Source organism: Marmota monax, unplaced genomic scaffold (assembly GCF_021218885.2).
Source record: "Marmota monax isolate L192 unplaced genomic scaffold, Marmota_monax_Labrador192_F-V1.1 WCK01_AAM20220418_F8-fsc00012, whole genome shotgun sequence".
NCBI lineage: Eukaryota > Metazoa > Chordata > Mammalia > Rodentia > Sciuridae > Marmota > Marmota monax.
In genome coordinates, this window is record NW_026695227.1 from 10,984,762 (window position 1) to 11,012,550 (window position 27,789).

The following is a 27,789-nucleotide window of genomic DNA, read 5'->3' on the forward strand; positions in this document are numbered from 1 at the left end:
ATTTGCAGGGAAATGGATGGCATTAGAGCAGATTATGCTAAGCGAAGCTAGCCAATCCTTAAAAAACAAATGCCAAATGTCTTCTTTGATATAGAGAGCAACTAAGAATAGAACAGGGAGGAAGAGCATGAGGAAAAGATTAACATTAAACAAAGATGAGTGGGGGGAGAGAAAGGGAGAGAGAAGGGAAAGCATATGGAAATGGTAGGAGACCCTCAATTTTACACAAAATTACACATAAGAGGTTGTGAGGGAAAAGAGGGGGGGGGACAAGGGAGAGAACTGAACAACAGCAGATGAGGTAGAGAGGGAAGATGGGAGGGGAGGGGAGGGGGAATAGTAGGGGATAGGAAAGGTAGCAGAATACAACAGTCACTAATATGCCATAATGTAAAAATGTGAGTGTGTAACCGATGTGATTCTGCAATTTGTATCTGGGGTAAAAATGGGAGTTCATAACCCAATTGAGTCAAATGTATGAAAGATGATATATCATGAGCTTTGTAATGTTTTGAACAACCAATGAAAAAAAAGAAAGATATACCAAAGGTCAAATGTTCTCTCTGACATGCGGATGCTAACACAATAGGGGGGGGAAAGGGTAGAGGAAAGAATAGAATTCATTGGATTAGACAAAGGGAAATGAAGGGGAGGATGAGAATAGGAAAGAGAGTAGAATGAATAAGACATAATTTTCTTAGGTTCATATATGAATACACGACCAGTGAAATGCCACATCGCGTACAACCACAAGAATGGGATCCTAATTAGAATAAGTTATATTCCTACATATAATTTGTGAAAATACACTTTACTGTCATGTGTATATAAAAAGAACAAAATTTTTAAAAAGATATACTATCTAAATTATACTAGTATTATTGGCTATTTATTGAAATCCCTCAATATATTATACTTGTCACCCACGATGTATTAGCCTTCTGCTACTGTAACAAATACCTGAGATAAATTAACTTCATAAGAGAAAAAGTTTATATTCGTTGATTTGGAGCCTCCAATCTATGTTTGGGTGAACTTACTGCTTTGGGCCTTTGATGAAAGAACAGCAAATCATTGTGAAAGCATGGGACATAGCAAAGTCATTTTATTACATGGTGGAAGCAAGAGAAAAGAAAAAAAAGGAACTGGGGTCTCCTCAAGAGCACAACTTCAGTGACTTAACTTCCTTCCATGAGGCCCAGCTTCTTCAAGACACCATCACCTTTCTATAATGCACAGGCTGGGAATTAAACCTTTAATACACACACCTTTGTGGAAACACTTATTCATAGTACATGGTCAGGAACTTGAGACTCACTGTCAACGTGAGTGGATATGTTAGGAAAGAAAGTAGTGGTAGCATTAACATCTCTGAATTGTCTTCTGTCTATGTGAAATGCCAAATGCCACAACTGGTGTTGCCAAGTGTGAACTGAGCTCTGTGTATCAGTTACTGTAAAGGCTGAGCATCTGTCCTTCTTGATGTGGACTCCACTCCAAGATGCACAGAGACAGTACAGCTCTATGAGGTCCTGAGTAAGCTGTTGACCTTCCCCTGTGTGTCTGTTCAGGTAAATGTAGATGAAGTCTCTTGGGTATAGCACAATGTGAGTTTTTGATACAGAACATTTTTTTTCTAAATTTCTCTTCTGTGAGCAGTTCTTCATTACTATTTCTAAACTTTTGTGTTTAGTGACCATCAAATAGCCATCTCCTTGAAATCCCATAAGAGGTTCCACTTCAGTGATAGAAAGAATGAGCAGGGGAAGCTATTCATTAAGATAAATCAAGCCTTCTTCAAATAAACAGCAATCATTTTTCATATTTTCATTCCTGATTAGACTTAAGAACTGATTAATCAATACTTGAATTGTGACAATTACAAAATTAATGTTAACAATAAATAATTCTATTGGTTTCTTAACACTTAAGGCACTAAACACCATCTGACAGAATTGAATCTCTTCAATACTACCCTCTATTCAAACAGAAGGGCAATAAAGCTTCAGTAAAGCCACAGACATTTTTTTTTTCCATTTTTATTGGTTCATATTAGTTATACATAACCTTAGGGTTCATTATGACATGATTATAAAAGCATGGGATATAATTTGCTCTGATTGAGTCCCCAGAACTTTCCCTTACCCCTCCCCCCTTTCTCCCCTCTTCCTTTTCCCTGTACCCTTCCAGTTTCTACAGTATGTTCTTTACTTATAGTTTTTTTTTTTAATTAGCATCATAGATATACATAATGGTGAGATTCACTGAGGTATATTCATATGCGTACATAGGAGGAAAGTTGGGGTCAGATTCATTCCACTATTTTCCTTTTATCCCATCTCTCCTCTCTCCCACTCAATTCCCTTCCTCTACTTTACCAATCTTTTTTTCTATTTTAATGAAATTCTTTCCTCCCGTTTCCTTTTCTCCCCTGTCCCCCTTTATTTTGAACTAGCCTCCAGATATCAGAGAGACATTCAGTCTTTGACTTTGAGTATGACTTTTTTCACTTAGCATGATAGTCTCCAGTTCTATCCATTTTCCAGCAAATATTATAACTTCATTATTCTTTATGGTTGAGTAATAGTCCATTATGTACATATACCACATTTTCTTTGTCCATGCATCTGTTGAAGAACACCGAGATTGGTTCCATAGTTTGGTTGTTGTGAATTGTGCTGCTATAAACATTAATTTGGTTGTATCTCTATACTATGCTGATTTTATAATCTTTTGCAATTATACCAAGGAATAGGATAGTTTCCTAGTTTTTTGAGAAATCTCCATAATGCTTTCCAGAGTGATTGCACTAATTTGTAACCCCACCAACAATATGAGTGTACCTTTTTCTTCACATCCTCACCAACATTTATTCTTATTTGTATTCTCAATAATTGTCATTCTGACTGGCGATAAAATGTCAATGTAGTTTTGATTTGTATTTCCCTAATAGCTGGAGATGTTAAATCATTTTTCAAATATATGTTGGCCATGTGTATTGTGAATTTTTCTTTTGAGAAGTGCACAGACATTTCTTTTTAAGCTTAACTCCTGAACCAGGATGCTTTTCTACAGGCAAAGATAGGAGACAATCTAAAGGAAAGAACTTTAGAATAACTGAGGGCAACTTTCTAAGCAGCCCTCAGCCAATATGGTATATCTTTATAAAATAATGTGAGAAAAGTTTAACAACACATTCATTAGTGGGAATAGGGAAGCACTGAAGAGTTAAATATTTTACAAAGTCCATTCTGTGACCATGTCCACATTGAAGAAAAAGACTTTTACCACTGTGGTTTGCATCCACATGTCTTTATTCCAGGCTCAAATCAAGCTAAGTAAAATTTAGAAAAAAATTTGAAGAAATTTATATAGGTCCAAAGCAAAAGGTCTCTGCCCTTACATTTTTGTTTTGTTCTCTCTCTTTTCTCTCATAAACAGGCCAGTCCTAAAGAAAGTCACTATGTATGTTGGAATAATGTACAGATCCTGGGACAGTGTTGGTGTGGCTATCACTGCACCAGAATGGAGTGTTGGAGCCCAAATGAAATGAAGGGCCCATTCTTGCAGTTGGGAGCAGCCAATGCAGTGTGTTGGAACCAAGCAGGATGAATGACATCTATGCTTGAGAATGGGCTGTCTTAATGTTTGAGAGACCAAGGGGGTGGGGAAGGTATCCATATACCCTGGCGAGGCATAGAGTGAGGAGGACACGCATGTAGGGGTGGGGCTGGCAACAGAGAGGGGAGGTTGGATTCCCATAGGGGATTAACTGAAAATAGAAAATATGTGAATGATAATAGGGTCAGGTTCTAATTGTTAGAGAAAGGTGTTGCAAATATTGAAAGCAAGACAGGAATAAACCTCATGGTTTGATATTAGGATTAGAAGAATCTGATAGCTTGGACTATAGAAAGATGATAGATAGATTGATTGATTTTAATAAAAATGCAAATAAATGTCTGTGTATATCTATACGTACAAATGAAAAATATTATTTATAATATCTTATTAAAAATATTATTTATAATATCTCCCTACTTTCTTCACTTAAAGGACTTGGAAGCAGCATATCTCAGTAGCAGTGGACCCACTCACCTCCCACATCTTGATTTCTAAATAGTATACTTTACTCAGAGGACCAGGTATCTCTGATGAAATTGTTTATTCAGGGCATTGGCAAAATAAGTACAAGGTAATCTGGAACATTTTTTTGCATGTGTGCCAGAAATAAAGTAAATGTTCAAAGAATGACAGAAATATGTCAAAAGGACATGGATGGCAGATTGAAGAGGCTGCCATTCATCAAATTCAGGACAATTCACCATCAAAATATATAATGCTTATAACAAATTATAATCCATTGAAGAAAACTGAAAACTATAAGCCCAAACAATTATAAATGAATGAGTGAATTGAAATGGCATGTGAATAAATTTAAAGTTTAATGAGGAATGAGCTATTTATATAGGTTCAAAGTACCTCCTCACAAAAATCCTTAAGTAAAAAGGAAAAGAGTAACTTCAAAGTATGGAAACCTGTCAGACACCATGTTAAGCCAGTCATCTGAATGAATATCATTAATAGCAGGCCCATCTCAATCAAGTGTCATTAGATAAGATGCAATAAAAACATACTTTTGTGATTTTCTTGTCAGAGATGCATAATCCATTTCTAATCGTGAAGCAATATCAGACAAACCCAACTTGAGAGACAGTCTACCAAATAATCATCCTGTCATCTTCGAAAATATTCAGGCCATGAGAGTTAAAAGTGAGGAACTATTCCAAAATGAAGGGGGCTAAAGAGAAATGACAGGTAAATCTAACTCAAGATTCTTAATTGAATCCTTTTGTTATAAAGGACTTTATCAAGTAACTGGTAAATTTTGAGTGAAGCCTGAGGATTAAATGGCAGTGCCATAATTTATCAGTGTTAATTCCCCAATTTGTATGGTTATATCATGGTTATGTAAGAGAATCTCCTTATTTGTAGGAAATATTACTGTTTCAAGGGTAATGGAGCCTAGGTCGACAATTTACTAGTCAATGTTTCTGGGGGGAAAAGATTATCTTTATACTATATTTGCAATTTTCTGTAAATTTGTGAGTCTTTCAAAATTTAATAAAACATTTTAAAATAAAGATTTGATTACAAGCATCTCTTCAAGAAATACATCAGCCTTGACATAGTTTAGAATGTGCCTATGACCGAACACAGATGTAAACATGAACACAAGAGTAAACAAAACATAGGAAGAAGGTCTAAATCAAGAAAGTGCTCAGTAGACACCACCCAAAACATTCAAAATGGAGGGCATTTTTGCTAATACTCAGAAGAAGAATTGATAATTACTGTCATTTTTCCCTATAAAAAACAACACAGGTGAATAAATTGGCCAAAATTTTTTTAATAGTGAGGGTTTAATTCATCTCAACTTATTCCTTTAGTTGAATTTTTACAGTCCTATATTTAGAAGGAGTCAAATTGCAGGAATTCGGTGGTTCTTGTTCTTCACAGAATGATTCCTGACTAGGGAAAATCATCAGAGGCTCAAGCCACTGAAATTCATGGAAACTCAATCTGCCTTTTTGTAAAAGACTGTGTGACAAACTCTATAAAAGGCCTTAGATGAAGCGCAGTTTCATTCCTTTTGAGGAGAAGGGCAATTCACTTCCAACACAATCTACATGTAGCCAGTGGAAAATGCACAATGTACACACACACACACACACACACACACATGTTTGAAAGAAAATCAAATTGAAAGACTCCTGACTTACCTAAATCTATCAAACTTAAGTAAAAAAGTATAAACAGATAACTGCAAATTTTTCAATTTTTAGTTTAAAAAAATATTCACAAATTTAAAATAACTTTATATAATTTTATTTCTAATGCAGAAGAGTTGTGATGTCAGAAATTTTTTTATTTTATTTCTAAGTTATTGTCCCCAATAGTTGATTTGCCTTCATTCCTTTAATATTTTTCAAATTATTTCTCTATAAAAGTAACTTTCACTTGTTATTTCTTTTTAAAGTGATGAATATATGTATATATGTATATATATATAAATTTATATATATATCAGAAATAAAACTAAAAAATGTAGATATGTTAAATCACTGTCACTGTAACCACATTTAAATTAAACGTTTTTATACCAAATGAAAAGAAAACCATGATGTTCAGTATAATTTAATCTGCTATGTAGAATGAAATATTTATTATGTTTTTAGTTTTATATTATTGATTAATAAAAATGAATGAATATTTCCCTTTAAAATAAATTGCATGTTTTAAAGGAGAATAATGCTTTTTCCCCAAATGAAACTCAAATACAGAATACTAATTTCACCAAAGGTGCTAGCTAGTTGTAGTTTTCCCCCATTTTTAACCTATAAGTGGCTTTCCCTGGAATTAATCACATAGTTCCATGTATCTATATTTATAATTTTAACAGATACTTCATAAATATGGAATCAGGCTATTATCTTGATAATGTGCCACTTTTCTATAAATACAGAGATAGGGTAATTACCACTAGAACTATTTGATAAAATTCAAAAATAGATAAATAATGAATAAGTTTTCCATTCAGTCATTAAAATTCAGAAAACAAAACAAAATATATTTAGCCATTATCCTTTTGATGAATTTGGCTCTCTGCCTTCAAACCACTACCAATTTCAGCTGGCATGTAAGGAGCATTTTATGAATACTGCCCAGTGTGCGGTGAACTGAACTGGAGGCATTAGTCAATAACAGCCCATTAGCATTATCCAAATGAAGAAGCAAATTAAGCATGAAAAAAAATACTTTAAACCATATAAAAGTTGACATGTGAAGTACAAAAATCTAGAAAAATCTAAGTGAAGTTTCACATGTCCTATAAATTGAGTTATGGTTTGAAACTTAGAGATGAGATTATTTATAAATATATGTCAGTTGTTATAAATTATCATATAAGTATTGCAGGATGGTAACCTAATTTTTAATCTGTTTATGGCTTTATCACTGTAATGCGACATAGCCACTGAAAGGAGCTGATGTATTCTGAAATCACTTTAGTACTAGAGGTCAAGTTCACGTGACTTCATTTCATTCTTCACGATTCTCCAGCTCATATATGGAGCACTGTGTTCAACCATTCATTCTAGAAATATTAACGTTATTCTTAATATGTTATGGGCTTTCATTTAGTTTGTACATTTTCCAACTAATATTTATTGTCTATACACCTACTATGGAATAGGACTTATGAGAATCCCTGCAATACTAAAATATTATTTCTGTTGTTTTAAGATGTCAAGTTTTTGTAAATTGTTAAAGCAACAATGTGAAACTAACATACATATCAAACCCCTATCACCTTTACCTTGTTTTGCTTTTAGTCCATGGTATTTATGCCTTTCATAATATGCAATTATTTGTTTGTGGTTTTCAATTATGTCAATTAAAAATATTTTTAAGTACATTCTATGAGAAATTCTAAAAGGTGATGCTAAACAACATTTAGGTCATTAAATTGACTACAAATGACATGTTCCATGATTGGAGACTTGAGTGGGATTAGGCTGACTCAATAATATTAGGAATGCTTTAAGAGTTTCCTGCATTATGTAACAAGTTTGAAAAATGTCTACTGTTTCTACTATTTAAATTGGAATAAAATGAATCATTAGATAGCTCCACTTGCTCCCACTTAATGAATAATTAGGACACCAGTTATGAAGTAGCATTAATGGTTTATACAACTGCTTATTTCTTTGCCTCTTTTGCTTCAGTAAAGCAGAGAAAGAAAAAAACTCTTTATGAAAATAATTGATCACTACAGAATGGTTTTCAATCTAAAAGAGTGCATCAAAACCCAAGATGTGACCTGAGTCAAGCATACATATAGTTGGAAAAGCAATCTTAGTTCTGATGTGTTTCATAGGACTGGAAATAGCTCTACATTTGTTCATTGACCTAAATCAAGTCTCTCTCTCTCTCTTTTTTTTAATCTAAAGACTATTACTTTTATAATGAATTGAAGCTCTTGATACTTGAAGTGAGGGGTGCTTCAAATTCCTACCCCATTATTTATTTTACCACTTAAGTAAGATTAAAAGGAAACTAATAGTGACAATGAATAGAGGCTTTTCCTGAAACCACTTCCTTTTTAAAAGTAAAATATTATTCAAAAGAAAGCTTGATGTGATTTGGAAGATTTAAAAAGACCAATAATTATTTAAAAGGAATCAAGAAATTTCAATTTTGTTCATTTGTCTGCTTTTTAGCTTCAAGTCAAAGGAAAGGAAAGAATGGAAGGAAATAACATAATTTATGAAACTATTTCAAGAAAAGATAGAAGACGTGAATAGTTATATAAACATGAAATCATTGAATCTAAAATAAAATATTTCCCACAGAAAAAGTAAAAACATCAGGCCCGGATTTTTGTTGTTGTTCTTAAATAAGGAAGAGTTCTACTAAAAAGTCAAGGAAAAATTATTCCAATCTATACTATAAACTGTAACAGAGTATAGAAAACTCTTATAACTCATGTCCCATTTAAGGATCTTAGTATTAGCTTGACTACAAATTTTCACAAAGACATGCTAAAAAAAATTATGGGCCTAGGGCTGGGATTGTGGCTCAGTGGTAGAAAGCTCACCTAGCATGTTCGGGGTCCTGGGTTTGATCTTCAATATCACATAAAAATAAATGAATGGAATAAAGGTATTATGTCCAACTACAATGTAAAAATAAATATTAAAAAAAATGATGGGCCTAACCGATATATAATTACAGATTTAAGGAGTGCTAAAAAATTAGTAAATTAAATACAGGAATTGCATAAAAAAGATATCTCATAACCAGTCACATCCTTGAAATGCAACACTAATTTAACTTTAGAAATCACCACTTTAAAAGAGAAAAGTCAAATGATCATCACAATATGAGCAAAAAAAGAAAGAAAGAAAGAAAAAGAAAAAAATAAGATAAAATTCAGCATCAATTAAGCATTGTTATTTAAATCCTAGCAAACTAGAAATAAAAGGGATTAACTTACCTGAAAAATAGTATCTCAAATAATATACAGCAACCCTCATATTTCATTGAAAAAGGGTAAAATCATTTCTATCAAACTTAGCGACAAAGACAAGTGTTCTTACTTTCCTCAACTGTATTATCATTGAATTAGAGGTCTAGGCATTGCAGTAAATCAAGAACAATAGGTGAATAAGACAGACATGGAAACATGGAAATAAAATTGTCAATATACAGAGATGATATGATTTTGTTCATAGAAATACAAAATAATCAAAAGATACATATGAGAGCTTAGCAATGTTGTGGGATATGAAATTTAAAACCTCAATATGTCAGCAACCTATCATCAGAAAATGTAATCTCTAAAAACAGACACCATTTACAAGCTCATTAAAAAATAAAACATTGCTCTGAATCAATCTAATAAAAGTTGTACAGTTTTAAAACATGATTCCAAAGTTGTGTGACAATTTTCTCATTATGAAGTGAAATCTATGTTGTTTCCCTGGAGTCTGGGTTCTCTAATCATTTAACCAAGAGAAACACATGCACTCTCCAGGCATAAGTCTCAAAGAAATTGGCACTACCAACTCCTGTCTCTTAGGGTGCTAGATCTAAGAACTCAGTCCACCTTGCTGTGAAGAAATCCCAATTAACCCATGTAGAGAGACTATATGGAGAGGCCGGGGGACCGCATAAAAAAAATTCTTGGCTATATCCCAGGCATTAAAATTCTCCCTTACCCTACACTCCTACCCTTCCATCTTCAACCATTATCTAACTAAAACCTCAGGAAAGGTTTCAAGCCCAAACTACCCACCTGAATCATTCCCTTCCCAAAACCCTAACCACAGAAAACACAGCAGGCAATGAAATTTTTGTTAAGTCAGTTAGTGCTAGGATGATTTATTACATTAGCAATAATTAGATAATATCTATGGAGAAATGTTTACCTTTGCTAAATAACATTTCCATGCACCATTCATCTATAAAGATTGAATAAACACATAGATTCAACACAATTCCAACAAAATTCTAACCATTGTTTTTTTCCTCATCCTTCTTAAGAACAAGATATAGTCTTTTCTTTTCATACATGAAGAGTTGTTTTGAAGTTATAATAGTTATTATGTCAGTATGAGAGTGGAACGGACGGAGATTGACAAATTCACCAAGAGAAGCAATGAAAAGGTTGGAATAGAATCTCACAAATGTGAAAATGTTTAATATGATATTTACCACACTACATACTGGTTGATAAACAATAGTTTTTAATAAATGTTGATGAGAAATTAATTATTCATAATTGAAAATAAATAAAAGTTACCCAAACCTCACACCATATACAATCATTACTTCCAGGTAAAGACTTAAATATGAAAGAAAAAAACCCCACAAATTTTATAAAAAATAATACAAACTTTATTATAGCAATCTACTAAGAAGTACTCAATTTATTAAGAATGCCTATGAATTCTTAGGAAAAAGACAACTGAATAGAAAAATGGGCAAAAGTTATGAGCAAGCATATCATAAAAGAGAAGAATCAAATTACCATTAGAATCATAAGAACTCAGAAAGGGTAAATTTCATTTTAAGAGAATTATACCTCCATAAAAAAACCAAAATTAAAATGAAAAAATACTCAACCTTATAATCAACCTTGAAAATGCAATTTGATACCACAATCGGAAAACATTTCTCATCCACCATATTAGTCAAAAGATAAAAATTTCAATATAATTTTTTTCTCAAAGACATGAAACAACTGAGACATCTATGTTCTCTCTGCCTGCAGAAATACAAAATAGTACAATTTTGGAGAATGATTAAATGTTAATAAGCAAAGTTCAGAATGGTATAGCAATTCCACTGCGTTTTTTAGGCCCCCCAAAATGGGCACTTGAAGTCATGCATAAGAATGTTGTAGCACCGCATCTAGAAACAACTAAAATCTACCAAGAGTTGAATAACTAAGAGTAGAATAACTAATCTACCAAGAATAGAATAAATATACTGTGGAAGTCAAATAATTGAAATGTCCATCAGGGGGAAAATCAAGGCACTAAATCTATAATAGGCATTATGAGACCACTTATTAACATGTAAAGTAATTGTGTGCTTTATTTAGGAATATATATATATATATATATATATATATATATATTAAAAGAAATAAAATCCATAGAAGTGATGAAACAAAATCCAAGATCGTTGTTTGTTTGCGGTGGAACATTGAAATACACAGCCAGGTGCACCTGAATGCTACAACTCTATACTGGTGTGGCACTTGGTGTCCATTGGTCAACATAGTAATTTTTTCTTTATTTTCTGATATAGCCCAGAAATATTTTTGGACATTCAGGTGAGATGTTGGCTGCTAGAACAATCTATGATCCCTTATATTCATGGGGTGCCAAGTTAGGATGTAGGATATACATTTCAAAGTACAAGTGTTGGTTTTATGAGAAAGTTGGGTCACAATTTCAAGGAATATGTTCTGTTTTAGAGAGTTCAGAGGCTGACATTCTGCTCTTAACTGAAAAACCTTTTGGCCATTTTTTACTTCGAAGGTTATCTTTACAGGTGGCAGCAATGAAAACTGTGCAAATTTGAATAAAGAAGAATTAATTTCAATAAATCTCTTATAGATAAGCAAGATTAAGGCAAGACAGAAGGGTTAAAAGATCAAGATTTTAGCATTGATTTTCAAATCTGCAACTATGATAGTCACTGAAAATATAACTGAAAACAACCTCAGGGTCAAAATGGTGGATCAATGTGCTTTTTTGAGATTCAAGATTCATATTTTCTGACTCACTTTAAGCTTCTTTGTACCTTGATTTGTCTGCCTAAAAAGACACACAGGTATCAATGTTAGGTCATAGAGAATTATCTTCAGGAGCTGTCTAGTCTTTTTTTTTTTTTCCTTTTGAGTAAAGTTTCTGAAAATGTTAAGTAGGGACACATTTTTATTATTTCTGTGACTGAGCAGAACGTAAAGTGAGATAAGACAAAGACCAACATAAGGGAGTAGAGTCACCAAATAGGAAGAAATTTTAATTTATCTTGTTGATGCCTGGGTATCTTGAGAAGTTGACATTTGACTACTTTCAGAAGACTGAATGTGGAAATGTTTGTGTCAAGGCCTACAGAAAGGGCTGCCTTACATAACAAAATTGTGACTCTTTAGTTTGCATTTAAATTGGCAGAATTTCAGGTTGGAAAAAGAGACAAATCATATTCATCAGAAAAAGATTAAGGCAGGTCAGTTATGAAATCCCTGTGCTGTTAAACTGTACTAGCCATTTCCTTAGGCAAATAATCTTTTGCCTACACATTTGTATGGATTACATTCACATTTTTTTCCGTAACAAATTACTGTAATAATGTTGTCTTTTTATGTCTGTTCAGTATTGCCCTGTTCTGGAATCATAACATCAGTTACAGAATTTTGTTGACATGTTAGGCCTTTATTTTGCCTACTTTTTGATTATAATATCTCTATGTGACATTGTTGGGCATTGGCTCATGTAGTAGTTTTCCATATAATTTTTAATTATTTCTTCCAGATCTCTAAATGTTTTGACAAGTTAAGCTGCTCTGATTCCCTTGCAACAACCTCAGCTCTGAAAAAGAATGCCTTCAATTAAAATAACAAGTGAACAGTTCAAGAAAAATATTACAGAACAAATAAGAAAGAAATGCATAATGTCATTGCCATCATCTATGTTTCACTGTTGAACACTGCAGCTTTTCTTCACACAGATAAAACTTTTGGCAAGTACCAAGATCTAGTGACTTTAAAAAACTGAGTGAAGTTCCAGCAGAGAAAAAAACAAAATTGCCTTCCATGTTGTTAAGCTCCTATAAATGTAAGATTTTAGAATTAGAAATGGGCCATATTTTAATAAACTCCATGACTGAATGCTAGCTGGCCCATTCCACAGTCTGTAGAATCAAAAGCATTCCACTCATACTAGTATGTTCACATAAAATGAAACACAGTTTGAAGCAGTATGATCAACTTCAGCAGAATGAAAGCTTACCATTTACACCAACATAAAATAGGCACACCAAAAAAAGTCAGTTATTAGCTATTGGAATATGGTTTTATAGGGAGACGTGATTGCTGAGTAGGAAGACTACCATATTTCAATGGATAATTTTTTAGGACCATGTGAAATCCTCATGTCAATTGTTATACATATCATCTTTCTTAGTTTTTTTTCCCTTTAAAAAAAAAACAAACTTGTACAGAATGTTGTGATTTAAAACGATGATAAATATATAGTAAGTTTTGTTACAAAATCTAAAAATCCCTCCCCTCAAGTACTCATGTATACATAACTTCAGAAAAAAGAGTGAAAAATTAATTGAAATGGGAAAATGAAGTTTTGCAATTAAAAAAAAAAGTTGACATTGGCTTAAACCTTGTGCTAGCAAGCTCAAGATTATACATATTGTCATACCAAAAGTTACCTAATGATTGCCACCAATGATGTCATTCTTAAAATCAGGGTTGCAGTCTCACAGAGTTAAATCAATTGTGTATAGCAATGATTATCTGTACACCTCTTTATTCTCTCTACAAATGTGGAGACATTTGCAGAATGAGTTCCTTAAGAGCCATGTCCCCTTTCTCGGATGGCCTTCACTTTGTATAGCTCTGGCAGTATAAGATGTTATTTTAATCAGAGAGAGAGTTATCACATGACATGAGATGTTTCCAAAATTTAATGATGATTGGTTTTCATATTGTGCTCACAACAAAAGTTATGATTTTTCTAATGAAGGACTTGGAAGAAACAACAAAAATCACAGTATGGAGAAAAGGAAGATACGCAAAGAGGAGAAAAATGATAAACACGATCACTTTACCAGAAAACATAGAAGGAAGTATTTCCAAGGGGAAATAGACCTAGTAAGCAATGTTAAAAAGATGAAGCATATCTGATGAAGATAAGACCTAGGATAAGTATCAAGTTGAAACATTTAAAATTCTAACCCTGGTAATGGGGAGAGAATCATGGTTCCAAATTTTGAAGGAAAACTTTTGTTTAGATGGTAACATTTTAAAAAATATTATTCTGTATATTAACCAAACCCCACTTTTTAATTTCTTAGACTACTCATTCTATTTTATGGAATAGATGTTACCCTATTCTAGAATTGCAAATAAGAGCCAATTAATATCTTTAAACTTAAAAAGCAAGGAGGGCACCAGAAACCATCAATGGAGTCAGTTCTGGTTCCTCCTTGGTAACTGTGGTTACTGTAAAGCTATACAAATCTTTTTGTCCTAACCAGAAGGTCTCTCCATGGAGGTTGCTTTGCATCTTCAACAGGTCTTTTTTGTTTTCTTCTCCTTTTTCATTCCTCTTACCTAACAGCACACGTCCAACATTTCCTCCACCTGGCTAGGAGTTCCTGAGAAAGGCTAGATGAGGAATCTCCAGGCCATAGGACCAAGCAAGTCTGGCAAGGATTAACCATGGGCTGGGGAAAAGAGTGATTCTCCTTTCTCTTAACCCCTTTGGGAATCCTAAGAGTATTCTACAGTATTGGTGGTCCTAAGTAGCCTTAAGGAGAATGGTCTCAAAGAGACTGTGGGCAACATTTATATTTCAATGAACTGAGAATAAACCAGATCATGCATAAAAAGAAGCAATAACTATGAGTTCTGAAGGGAAATACATTGCTTAAGAAAGAGGGCTCCAATTGGAAGGTTTTATCAGTTACAGGAAATACTGACTGGAGACGATTACTAGACAATTTTGTGTTTGGCTTGTGTGTTATCAGTGAATAGTCCCATTTTATTGGTTAATTAATATTTTTTATTCTATTGGTTAATTAATATTTCTGGTAAAAGTAATGTATGCTTTAGAAATAGCCACCCATTGTTTTAGAATATTTTTCTTCTATGAGTGTCACTGACATATTCATGGTCGTTTGAGCAAACAAACCTTTAAAATGCTTCACCCTCTATTTATAGACATTAACAGTCCGTATGCACAGAGTAAAAATTGTACTATTCCAGTTCAAATTACCAAATTTGATTCTCTTTCCAATACATGATCCTTTCCATTGTTCAGCATAAGACAAGTATATTAACTAATGGACTTCAGAAATGGTCTTTTGGTGTCACTCTGTTCTAATTCTCAAAATTATTAGCATAAGCAAAACATAGATATGGCATTATTATTTTGAGTGGGATTTTTTTCCTATGTGGCCTTCACCTTGGTGCGATAATGGCTTTGTTAAATGAAAGAGCTGGCATACTTGTAGGGGGTGGTAAAAATTCAAAAGAGAAATACTTAAAGTGGAAATATTAAATTCATCCTTTGACAGATTTTCCTATAGCAAGGATGAGGCAGACTTTAGAGGCACTGCCAGGACTTTCCAATGAGGCTTCGAATGGTTTTGTTTTGTCTGCATTGAGCTAATTACCTGGCTATCTGCCAAAAAGCCCCTTTACCTTGTGCTATGTAGAGTCTAATGTTAGATAATATCTAATTTTTAATGCTAAGAAGTGGCATTTGATGTTGTTAGTAGTATCTGGTAGAAAGCAAGGGACAGAAGGTCAGAAACAGTTTCCTGGGAAGTGCTCTTAAACTGTTTCCTATACAGCAGGGAAGGTGAACAAAGAGAAACCCTGTAGCCACCATTTCCTTATCCTTTGTAAGAATAAAGAAAAAGGAAAAGATTTAACATAACCTGCTCAGCAGGAAACTCAACTTTACAGTTGCAGAACAGCATAATTTGGGCATTTTATATGAGTCTATCATATCCAAGCATTTCAAAAATAAAACAGGAACAGCTTTTAATGCAATCTGTGTTTACTAATATGAGCTAATAAAATCTCATAATATTATTTTGTATTGCACTAATGGGTATTGCATTATAGGATATTAGTTAAATTGCCCATTATTTCAGTATTTGGTGTGTTACTCCTAGCAGAAGCATGCATAGCTTAGTATGAGAGATGTTGTGGGTAAAAACAGGGTGCAGAAGAAAGATGGCGATTGTATGGCAGGTTGATGTTTAGGGAGGGAAGAAAAGGGGAGGAGTAATGCAAACAGAGCATTCAGCAAAAGGGGACCTAAACCCGATGAGACGGTAAGGATAGATAGCTTTTTGTTGGTCAGGGTATCCTGTAGGTTGCTCTAGTAAATAAATATATTCAGAGCAATGGTGGTTTGGTTGGTGAGAACTCTTACCCCTAACTTGGCCCTTGTCAAGTTTGCAATCTTTCCTTCTTCTCCTCAAATCTGAGTACATGAACTTAGGTACTGAGAGGGTGCCAAGCTCCATATCTGATGAGTAGAAATGGTGGCATGAGGACTTTCATTCAGATTATTCCAATCCAGAGCTCCGATGTGACTCTGCCTCCTTATCATATTGTTTAACAAATATTGCAACATATAAACTCTGCAAAATCATGTCCTTGCTCAACAAGGGATACCACACATAGATGGAAGCAGGGATGAAACATTTAAGAAAAGCCACATGTGCTCCTATTCACCAAGAATAGATATTAAGACCACACATAAAGGATGAACAGAGTCTAGAAGCCTTCATCAACTTCATGCATCAGTGTGTTAGAAGACGATGGATTCAGGAGAACAGGCACCAGTAAAAAAACACTCATTAAGGACATGGATCTTGAAATCTGAGATGGCCTCCTTCCATCCCATTATATCCTTTTCTAGATGTGTGACCATGAGAAGTCAAATTAAAATTAAAGGTCAAGTTAAAATTTCTGTCACTTGGTTTCTCTATCCAAATTATATGGATAATAAAAAGTCTCCTAAATGTATTTTAATAGGATTAAATAAAATTATAATATTAATATTTTAATTTAGTAACAAAAAATTCTCACAAAATGCACATCATTATTTTGAGACTTGACAATAATAGCTGGGGTGACCTTACATTCTGGGTTTCCTTTAATGGTCAATTTGCAGTTGTTATCCCAACATAATTGTTTGTGATGCTCTCTTTCACTGTGAAAATTATTATGGTTTGAACAACAAATTGTTTAGTTATTTAATGAGAGCTATGATTTATTGAATACTTATAATGTGTTGCCTATTAAAATGCTTTTAACTGATTGCTTTAATAATAACCTGCAAGATAGGTATTATTACTATGCCCAATTTTTAAAAATATTTTTTAGTTGTCAATGGACTTTTATTATATTTATTGATATGTGGTGCTGAGAATCAAACCCAGTGCCTCACACATGCTAGGCAAGTGCTCTGCCACTGAGCCACAATCCCAGCCCATAATGCCCATTTTAAGATAAGAAAAATAAGCCACATAAAAGTGAAGTAACATTAGGATTTTAATGCAAACTTTTCATGAACAGTCTAGAATTTTGTTATTTAAACATTTGTTTATGTGGGTGACACTGAGTGTAATTGCTCAAACGTAGCAAAATACAGAAAAGAGAAAAGATTCAAGGAGAAGAGAAAGAAGAACAAAGGAGAATTCCTGAGTCAACTCTCTGCTTTGGGTGCTATAACCATGCAGCAGTTTCAAAAGGTATTATCTCCAAATAGCTGAGTTCACTTGAGGTGAAGTTTATTATGAGGTCCCAAGATGCCCTAATTTCTTCATTCAGTTGTAATGTTTCCACAAATGTCAACTCCTCTCCTTTTCTTTTATTATTTGACAATGACATTTTATAAAGTGTCAACTGATTTGGGTTCATCTGACTACTTGCTCAGGATCAGATTTAGGTTATGCATCTTGGGAATAAGTTCCATATGAGCCTCTGCTGTTGTAAGACATCACTACAAGGGTCATGAGACATCCCTTTTTTTGCAATTAAGGTTGATCTTTAACTTGGTCACTTAGTTTAAGGTGGTATCTATCAAATTTATTCACCATAAATATGCATTTATTTGCATTCATACTTAGCAAATAATGGTTGGCAAATACTTTTGATAGAATAAAAATATCCTATTCCCCCTACAAATTCTCCCAGCATTTTTTCATGAAATCTGATTCCTCCCTGAATCAATGGTTCTATGTTTGTGAAGGTTATTCACAGTGATTTCCTACTCTACTTCTATAACATGTGTTGGTTGGCATTCTATCATAAAGGGAATCTTTCCCACTTATCTTTCTTCTTTCTGAATTTATCAGATTTTTTTGGAAATCCAATGTGTTGTAATCCATGACTGGTTTTATTCATTGTGCTGCTCAAATAGACCAAGGTTTGGCCAGTGAGAATTCCATCAAGCTGGGCTTTTGTGTCCTTTTAACACATTCCCCAATAGTTTCTGCGATCTTCTTGCTTTCTGGCACAATAAGGTATTCATCAACTCATTCTTTCACTAAGCCCTGTAATGAACCGTTTTTAGAGATGCCCTTATTTGTTTTAGTGGGGAAGGGTAGTTAGAAATCAAGATTGAGATGCTACATGAACTCCTTGTACTAAGATGTGATTATTCCCAGGTCCTCTCAAAGGATAAAACTAATTTATAAATGAGTAACCGGCATGTATTCACATATATCATATATTTCATAAAGCATAAATTTATGATATGCATCATGACTGTATCATGGGTTCATATTACAAACTAGAATTACAATACAACATTACAGGATTCCTTCTAACATTCCCCAATCATTAATGTTCTCTTCCTTTATCACAATGAGAACTTTGGTGTCAACAATATCAGAATATTTACTAATTTGTTCATTACATAATATACAAAAAAAATTAAATCTTACTATACCAACACTACTAATAACACTAGCCTCCTAAGTAAAGCTCAAGTGTTTTTTGTACTTCTTTGTGCCTTTACACTGAAAGTATATAGACAAATTACAGTGTCCCAAGGTTACTTGAACAAGTTCTTTTTCCTTCATTCTGTTTATGTTTTTATATGGAGGTAGGATCATTTGTTTTTCCTGCTTGAATTCATTTTTAGGAGGTTTTGTCTGTCTTCCTTGATTTAAACTTTTTAAATTCAAAGAACCTTTTTTAATCCAAATATCTGAACTTAATAAAGAATATACGCACTGGAGAGTTGCTCTCACTCCTATGCCTTCTAGCTCATTCCTCTCCAGACCTTGTAGATAATCCGTTTGCTGTTGGTTTACCTTTCTTATTGTGTGTGTGTATGTGTGTGTGTGTGTGTATAAAATGAGAAGCATGCACAGGTGCACACAATTTTATTTCCCCTTCTTTACATAATAGCATTCTATACATATTCTTTTGCATGCTGCTTTTCTAACTTAAAAATGTATCCTAGAAATCACTATTTCTAGAGATATTCTTCCTTTTATACCATCAAGTAGATGTTTGCTATTGGGTAGATGCACCATGGTTAATTCAATCAATCTCTTGGGTATGGGCATTTGGATTGTTTTTGAAATTTTGCAATTATATATAATACAATGATATTGCAATGGTGCGATGACCTTACACAATTCTTCCATATTAACAAAGTTTCTTTAGAGTAAATATTTAGAATTTTCTAGAAAAAGGGTAAATGCAAATATGGTTTTACTAGCTATTACCAAATACCTTTCCGTTCCTTAGATATTATATCACTTATTATCTCCTTCAATATTGTGTCAAAGTGCCTATTTCTCACAGACTCAATGAGTATTTGATCAAACTCTTGAATTTTGGCCAAACTGATAGGGACAAATGAATATTACCATAAGCTTCATTTTTATTTCTCTTCTTGTGGATAAGGTCAGATTCTTTCCCCATGTTTAGAGTCTGCTTTTAAGATATATATATATATATATATATATATATATATATATATAATTTTCTGGGGTTTTTCAGTGTTTTAGGAGTTCTTTATTATATTAAGAATACTAACCTATCATTTGTGACAAACATTGCAAAAATATTTCCTCCCAGTTTGTTATTCACCTTTTGAACTTGTTTAGAATGATATTTGACATTGAACAAAACTTTATTTTTAGATATTTAAATTTATCTTATTTGATTATAGTACAACTGGATTTTGAGTCATAGTTTGAAAGCACTTTTTCTCTCATAAGGGTCTAGAGAAATTCTCCCATTCTTTCAACCTGTATGGTTTTAAATTTTGTATTTAGAACTCATGCATTTAGAGTTTGCTTTTGTGCATGGTGTGAGGCATGAATCTAATTTTATCTTCCTGGAAATAAATGTCCAGTTGTCATAACACCTTTTATTAAAATGTCCATTTTTGTCCCAGATGATCTGACAGTTTTTAATATGATTTCTTGATAAATAAAAAAATCACATTTTATTATCAATAGTTCTTTAATGCCTGCTGCTATTGTCATATTAATATTCCAAAACACAGTTGTTATTATATAACATTTACCCTATCCCAAACAACAACACCCAAACCATCAATATGTGACAGTTTTAAAATTAACTATAAAGTTTAAGGTTCCTGCTGCTCCTTGCAATATGGCAGACAGGTATTCTAAAAAAACGCTGAATTTAAAACATGTAGAAATTCTGGATAAGATTCAATAAACAACACTGATAATACATTGCCTAGCTTAAAAGCTAATTCACCAAGGCCAAAATGAAGAAAGAATTGAGACTGTATTGGGAAACAAGATGAGCACATAAATGGAATCACTTACCAACATGAGAAAGCAACATGTCAGAGCCCTTGGCCCATGCAAGACAGGAGAAATTGAACTTTGGTCTTCCCAAAAGTTTCCACCTTCAATGAAAGGGTGGAAATCTAAAAAATCTATCTTAGGACCAAATGAGCTCCCAGGGAACTATCTATTTCTCTTGGGCTAGCCAATCTTGGTTTTTATTGTGGAAAAAGCTTGTATTATATATATATGTTCCAGGGATATGAACAAATATGAAAATAAGTCCAATGTCTAGAATTTTAAAATGGTAATGAACTCATTTAAAAGAAAATTACAGCATTCAAAATGGATAAACAACAGCATCATTATTGACATAGTTGAACCTCTCAAATATAATGTTGAGCAAACGAGCAAACATAGATACATCTTTAAATTTAATATTCATGCAAAACTAAGGAATATATTTTAGTACAGGAATATGACATATATATGCAATATAATTATGAAGATGCTCCAATTAGTGGTCACAGTTATATGTCCCTGGAACACATATAATACAAGGCTGGTGTGAAAGAGGCAGAAGAAGTGGTCAGATTCTATTCTGAATTTAGAGACAACAGGATTTCTGGATGGGCAGAACACAGAATGTGAGAGAATGATGAATCCAAGGTAACACCAGTGTTTTGAGCATAGACAAAAGAAGGGAAAATTTGGTGTACCTTGGGTTTGGAAAAACTGTGGGTATATTAGTAGTCCACTAGGACTTCCATAGTAAGCTACACAGATTAAAGGGCTTAAACAATGAAACATTTTCTCACAGTTCTGGAGGCTAGACATCCAAAATAAGGTCTAAATCTTAGTATTGTACACTTTAATGTCTGTATACTGATGGGAAAGATCTCATGGAGGAGAAATCAATGATATAGGAGAGAATTGCTAGAGCACTTACTGAAGGGAATGAGTGAAAAGGCCTAGTAGAGGGATTATTTTCAGATAGGTAGGATCAAGGATAATATCAGGCATAGAAATAATGCATATATATACTTACATTTATATGTTACCTTTTTATTCATAATATATTTGTTTATATTCATATAATATTTTAGTGTTGTCTTAGTGAATAGTTATTTTTTGTCCATTCTCCATCTCTCCTTCCTTTCTTCTGGAAAATGCTCCTTTATACCAAATGGGTGCTTCTGGAGGGGGAGGTGGGCTGCCCACTCACCAGAGGATCAAATCCATGATTTGCAGCATTTTATAGTAAATGTTCCAGGTAGAGTCATGTGATACAAGCTGGACCATTCAGGGATCCAGCCGAATTTTCAAATGGTAGTTGAGGAAAGGTACTCCTTCCCTCCTTGTTCACAGTAATGCAAGGGTTGTCACATGAATAAGTTATTAAAGTGAAGCCCATAAGGAGTCACAAAAGTAGAGGAGGCACAGAGTGATATATTCCTGAAATTGTTCTTGTCCATGTTCTGGTTGTCCTTTAGGTCATTTCTACAAAATCCTTCTGAGTACCCTGAATTTGAATCTGTCTTTTGGTTTCAACCAAAATAGTGTACTTAAGGTATTGCAGGACCTACAATGCTAATACAATACTTCTGTTTTTTTTTTCTAACATAACATTTGCTTTCAGTGTTTCACACACACTATGTACTTAGAGTCAACCTTGACTCTTTCTCATTTCTTTTTCCTCACATTCTAATGGTCAGCCTATTCCTTAACCTCTACAAAGTATTTCCTGAATCGGACACTTCTCACCATCACCTTTGCCACCTCATCCAAGCCACCCTATTTGTCACTTTTTGAATGAACATATGATTTTTAATCCCTAGATTCTTCCCTAGTTTTGTCCATACTATTTATTCCGCTTGGAGTTCTCTATCTACTCAGCCAAAAATGACCCCTCTCCTATGCAGAGTTTCATGATCCCTCTAACAAGAAATGAATTCTCCTTGATTAAAGCCCCCTTAGATCTCTCATATAACTTGTTCCATTTTTTCCCTTACCTATAGCTATTTAGGAGCATTTATAAAATGATAATAGCTTTGAGAGCTGTTTTAGTTCATACCATTTCATAGCAGCACGTTGTATAAGTGAGGCTCTCAGTAAGTTATTATAACTTAATCTAATTTTTAAAAACTTAGAGAGGAGTATTGACTTGGGGAAAATATTATTATAAGCCCATTATTACTTATAAAATGACTTTCAGTAAATTTTGGGATTAGTGATGGGTGGCAAAAAAAAGATGCGAATTTATGCTTCTGGGCATGCTATGTTTATATTATTTTATATTCTTTTATCTACTTTAAACCTTAAAGATTCTGATAATTAAGCAATAATGTGGAGAATTCTGAGAAATAAGCAAAACTGAAAAGAATATGGAAAAGTGGCAATTCAGAAAAGAACATGGCTCTGCTGTTATTCTTGGGCTGCATCTTTTTTGTTTTTGTTGTTCCGTAGAAAAATATCATCATGACCTCAGTTCAAGATAGCCCTCATGAACAAAAACACATCAGTGGATATCTCCACGTAATTGTTGACCTAGCAACTGCTATTCTTGCTTTAATAAATATTGTCTTGTGTTTGAAGCTTATTTGCTTAAATAAAAGCTGCTGCTGTGAGGCTTATAGGTTAATTATGCCTATTCAAAAAAAAAGGGTTTGTTTTAAATTTGTTACTAAAATTTTCTGGGTTTAGTAGAAAAAAATTATTTTAACATAAGAAAACTAATTACTGTGTGTAACTGAAAGGTAGATTGAGTTGCCACTGACTGATCAATACTCTTCCATCTTGAACCACTTATATCTCTTCTTCTTCGTGTCAAATACATAACATGAAATGATAAAGATTAAAACACCTTTGATTATTAGAGTAAAATGGTCCTTTTAGCATTAACATTAATGCCAAACATTAGAAGATTATAGACTAAAAGGAACTCTAGTCCATGATCACGCATTCTAAAAATTTAGTTTTACAGATGGCAAACATAAATAATAAAATATATTATCCTATAACCCTATATCATGAATCCCTTATTGCATGCTAACATTAACAGTGATCTCAGCTGTAAGAAGAAAAACAGCACCATTAGATAATAAAGCCATATGACCCACCATGTAATGCAAATACCAAATGTTGTATCCCTAAACAGAAAGAAAATGAGAATTTTGCTCTATGAGTTTGAAATGTTATATGCCCTTGGATTATCTTCTTTGGGCCCATTTTTATCCTGAGATAATGAAAGCTTTGCATGAGTAACCTAGGATAGACTATGGTCTTTTCAAACTAACTTTTTCTTACTGCCAAATAAATCTCTTTTAAATATGTTCTCTGTGAGGCAATCATGACATCCATTGGCCAACTGGATCTGGGGTTATGCCTGGATACTTTCCACATTGCACGTGGTTGTCAATTTGAATTGTGTATCAACTACCCATCATATTTGGCACATCTGTACTTAACATTGGCATTAATTTTACCCTATTGTTCTAATTGCAGTACTTTGATGTAATGACACCATTCAATTCACAGATGGTACTGGTGGGGGGTTTTCCCAAAAAAATATAATGTAATTTTAATCTGGAATGTGAGAATGCCAAAAATAAGAGCTTCACTGATTAAGTTATCTGAGCCTGCTAAACAGTTGAACATTTGAACTAAATAGGAAAAACTGGGAAAGAGAACAGCAGGTTTCAATACTAACCTACTGCAAGTGTTTTGTTTTTTGATTATAGTCTGTGGGGCTCATAAGACTTATCTGCTCATAAACAAACTTTGACATACTTAAGATAGAACAAGACAAAATCTATATTTTCAATGAAAACCAAAGAATTCTTTTAAAAAGTGAAGTCTCTGGTGGCTTGGAGGAGGGTCTGCAATTTGAAAAGCAACCATTTAATCTAAATTATTGAATTTTAAAATTGTTTAGGGCAGCATCACAGATGTGATATCCATATATACCTAGATCTATATATTTTAAAATATTTTCCTGGGGTACTATTGTCATGATTTTCTATGTCATCAAGAATAGGTATTGTCTCAATAGGTGTTGTTGATCATAATTTGCATTTTATAGAATCAAATCAGGTGACAATTGAGCAATTTTCCAAAGGTCTCAGGACCCGTCAATAATGGAGGAGTGACTAGAATACAAATCTTTATTTCTTATTTTTATGAAGACACTGTTGATTCTATTGAATAAAAATATGCCTCCCTGTTAATTTTACAGAAAACTGTGCACCTTTCCAGTAAGAAGAGAGGTGGCAAGGTGTGTGAATAAAGTACTATTATAATTAGCTTTGGAACAGAGTTGGGGAACATTAAACCATAAGAACAACTCATTTTAGTAATTTTCCTAGAATAAAAACAGAAACTGCAGGAAGCCTTCGGTGGAATGCATCTGACTGCAAAGTGAGAGAAAATCCAACAGTCTATGCCACAAATCATCAATTTACTTAAAATTCAGGAATTCAGGGTGCCCATGAGCCAGGACCATTCTAACATAGTTGGGTGTGTTTAATGAAGTGAAGGAATGGTGCATTTGTTGACTTCTTTTTTTTTTTTTTTTTTTAACCAGGAGTAGACTTTCATGGGAACAAAAGATCCCCAGGACAAACTAAGACAACACCTGGAGAAGACTACAAGGTATCAGATCCCTGCTCCTACTGCTAGGGCTACAACTGGGCCGCAAGCTAAAGCCAGAGAAGGATTTTTTACAAAGCATATCTATGAATCTCTAGGCCACATGCAGTACTTCTGTGGTGTGTAGGGGACAGTTTCTCCCACTTCTGGATGGATGATGGACTGGCTTCAGTTGAATGATGATGTAACAAATGCAGGGTTAGTTGTTGCCATCAATATTGATTGTATCAGAACCTCATTCTCTTGCTCCAGAGAGAAGCAGCAATGACTAGGTATCATTTTCAAGTTGCTGTGCAAATAGCAGGTATGAAGAGGAAGCCCAGATTCTGTGAACCTTACAAGATTTTTCCCGAGTATGTTTAAGACACCCTGAAGTTCTGTCACATATAATTCAAGAAGAATTTCAAGGGTGAATGAGAGTTTGTTCATTATTTTGTAGTAAAAACAGAATTTCAGTTTAATTTTACTAAAAAACTTGAAGGCTAAGGATGTCCTAAGAAACTTGTTTTAAATATGTCACATTCTTATAGCAGTGATCTCTCTAACCCCCGCATCCTATTCAAAGTCACAGGAAGCCCTATTCATTAATCTTGCCAACTTTTGTCACCATAAAGCATGTGTGAACACTATAGGAGGCTGCCTGGGAAGCTGTGGAGTCCTGAGGAGTGCTGTGCCATTGCAGAAACACTCAGAACTACTGACTTCATTGTGTTCCACCTCTTACCTCTCAGCCACTTCCATTAGGTTGCATAAGGAGTGATTATTTTTTTCAAATGGCACCTACTGGCAAATTTATGTAGTAAGTTCTGTTTTAGTTTCTTAAAGTTTCCTATGGAATTTCAACATCACCCCAAATTTTTTGTCACCCTTATCTGCAGGGATCAGTATTAAAATGTTTTTCGAGATCACGTCCTGAGCAGTAAGTTTTATACTATGCCATCAGTTAGAAATTTCACATGAGAAAGCCCCAGTTCTACCTCAAATCTTTGAACATTCTCATATGCAATGGATCCTATGTTGAACTCACTGTGGAAAGTGTATGTGTTAAGAATTTTGGAACTCAGCAGGCCATGGGAGAAACAGGTCCCTGATAACATAAAGTGCTCATCGCCCTTTTATTTATCTATAAGCATCTTAATTTTAGACAGGGATTCTTTCTGAATAAACATATTTAAGGAGACACTTTGCACCTCTATTTTTCAGCATTTTTAAAATCATTATCGAGAATTTATTTTCCTTCCACAGATACCCTCCCACATCTCCATTCCATTTAGGTTTACCTGCCTCCATATCATTATTACTATACTGTTTTAAAAAGGTTTTCTCTTCAGGTAAACATTTTATTTTACATATATGTGTACATGTGTGTGTATATACAAACTTCCTCATCTACTGCCAAAAGTTATAGTATTTTAGTTAAAATTTTGGAAGCTTGTGCAGCTGTTAATTAAAGTAGCCATTACAAGATGATTTAGCATATAATTTTAGAATAGCATATTGCAAGTTTGAAAAGACCTACACCTGTGTTTACCTGTGTACTATAACTGATTCTAGGGAAATCCAGATGAGACCCAGGTGCCCAACCCACTTTGTTGCAATATTTACATTTTGCACTAAATATGTTTATGCCTCACATTTCTAGTTACACAGTCCTAATTATGGTGAACAGCATTTCTATACCTTTCTCTGGGAAGTGGAATTCCTTTTCTATCATTAACTAGAAGTACAAAATTGACTTATTGTTGTGCCAATTTTTAAGCTTATTGGATAAAAACTTCAGGGCATTTCTTTTCAGTGTTCTCATCTGAAGACTAGTTTAGAGATAACTGAAGTAGTAAAGTATCTTTAAAGTGAAACTTGCTTATAATAAACAGATAAAATATTAAGGCATCAGGGTGCAAAAGTTGGATCAGATAAACTCAGAAGCATAATTATAGTGCAGGCAAAGCTTTTAAATTGACAATATGAAATATTTGCACTAAGAAACATTTAATGTTTGGTTTCTAAATATGCAACACTGAGATTGTTGAATATACTGTTTGCTGTCTTTCCTTCTTCAATGGTATTCATTTTGATCAGAACTGGAAATTTCAAAATTTATCTTCTAGCTGAAAAGTTTGGGGTTTTAAATGATCAGATTTACAAATTCAGGCAAGTTTCAGTTACTTTTCTGAAATTAAGTCTAAATTCACATTACTCAGAATATTTGATTTTTTAAAGCGATCTAACAGTTTTCCAGGTAGCCTAAAATGTGATTGCCAAACCAATATAGGTTTGATCTCATTGTCTTGGTCACCACTCTGGCTCCTCAGTTACTATGGTGAAAAATATTTTTCAGCTGTTCTTCATCTGGCAAGTTGTTCATTTTGACCTCACCTGCAGATCCTTTCATCAAAATTATGAGTGGCAAGATGTAAAAGTAGTTTTAATAGGCCTATGCAGTTGTCGATTAACCATAGCATTTTCTGGTGAATTTGAATTTTAAAAGTACTTCATTCACGATTTTAGAGGTCCATGATATTGATT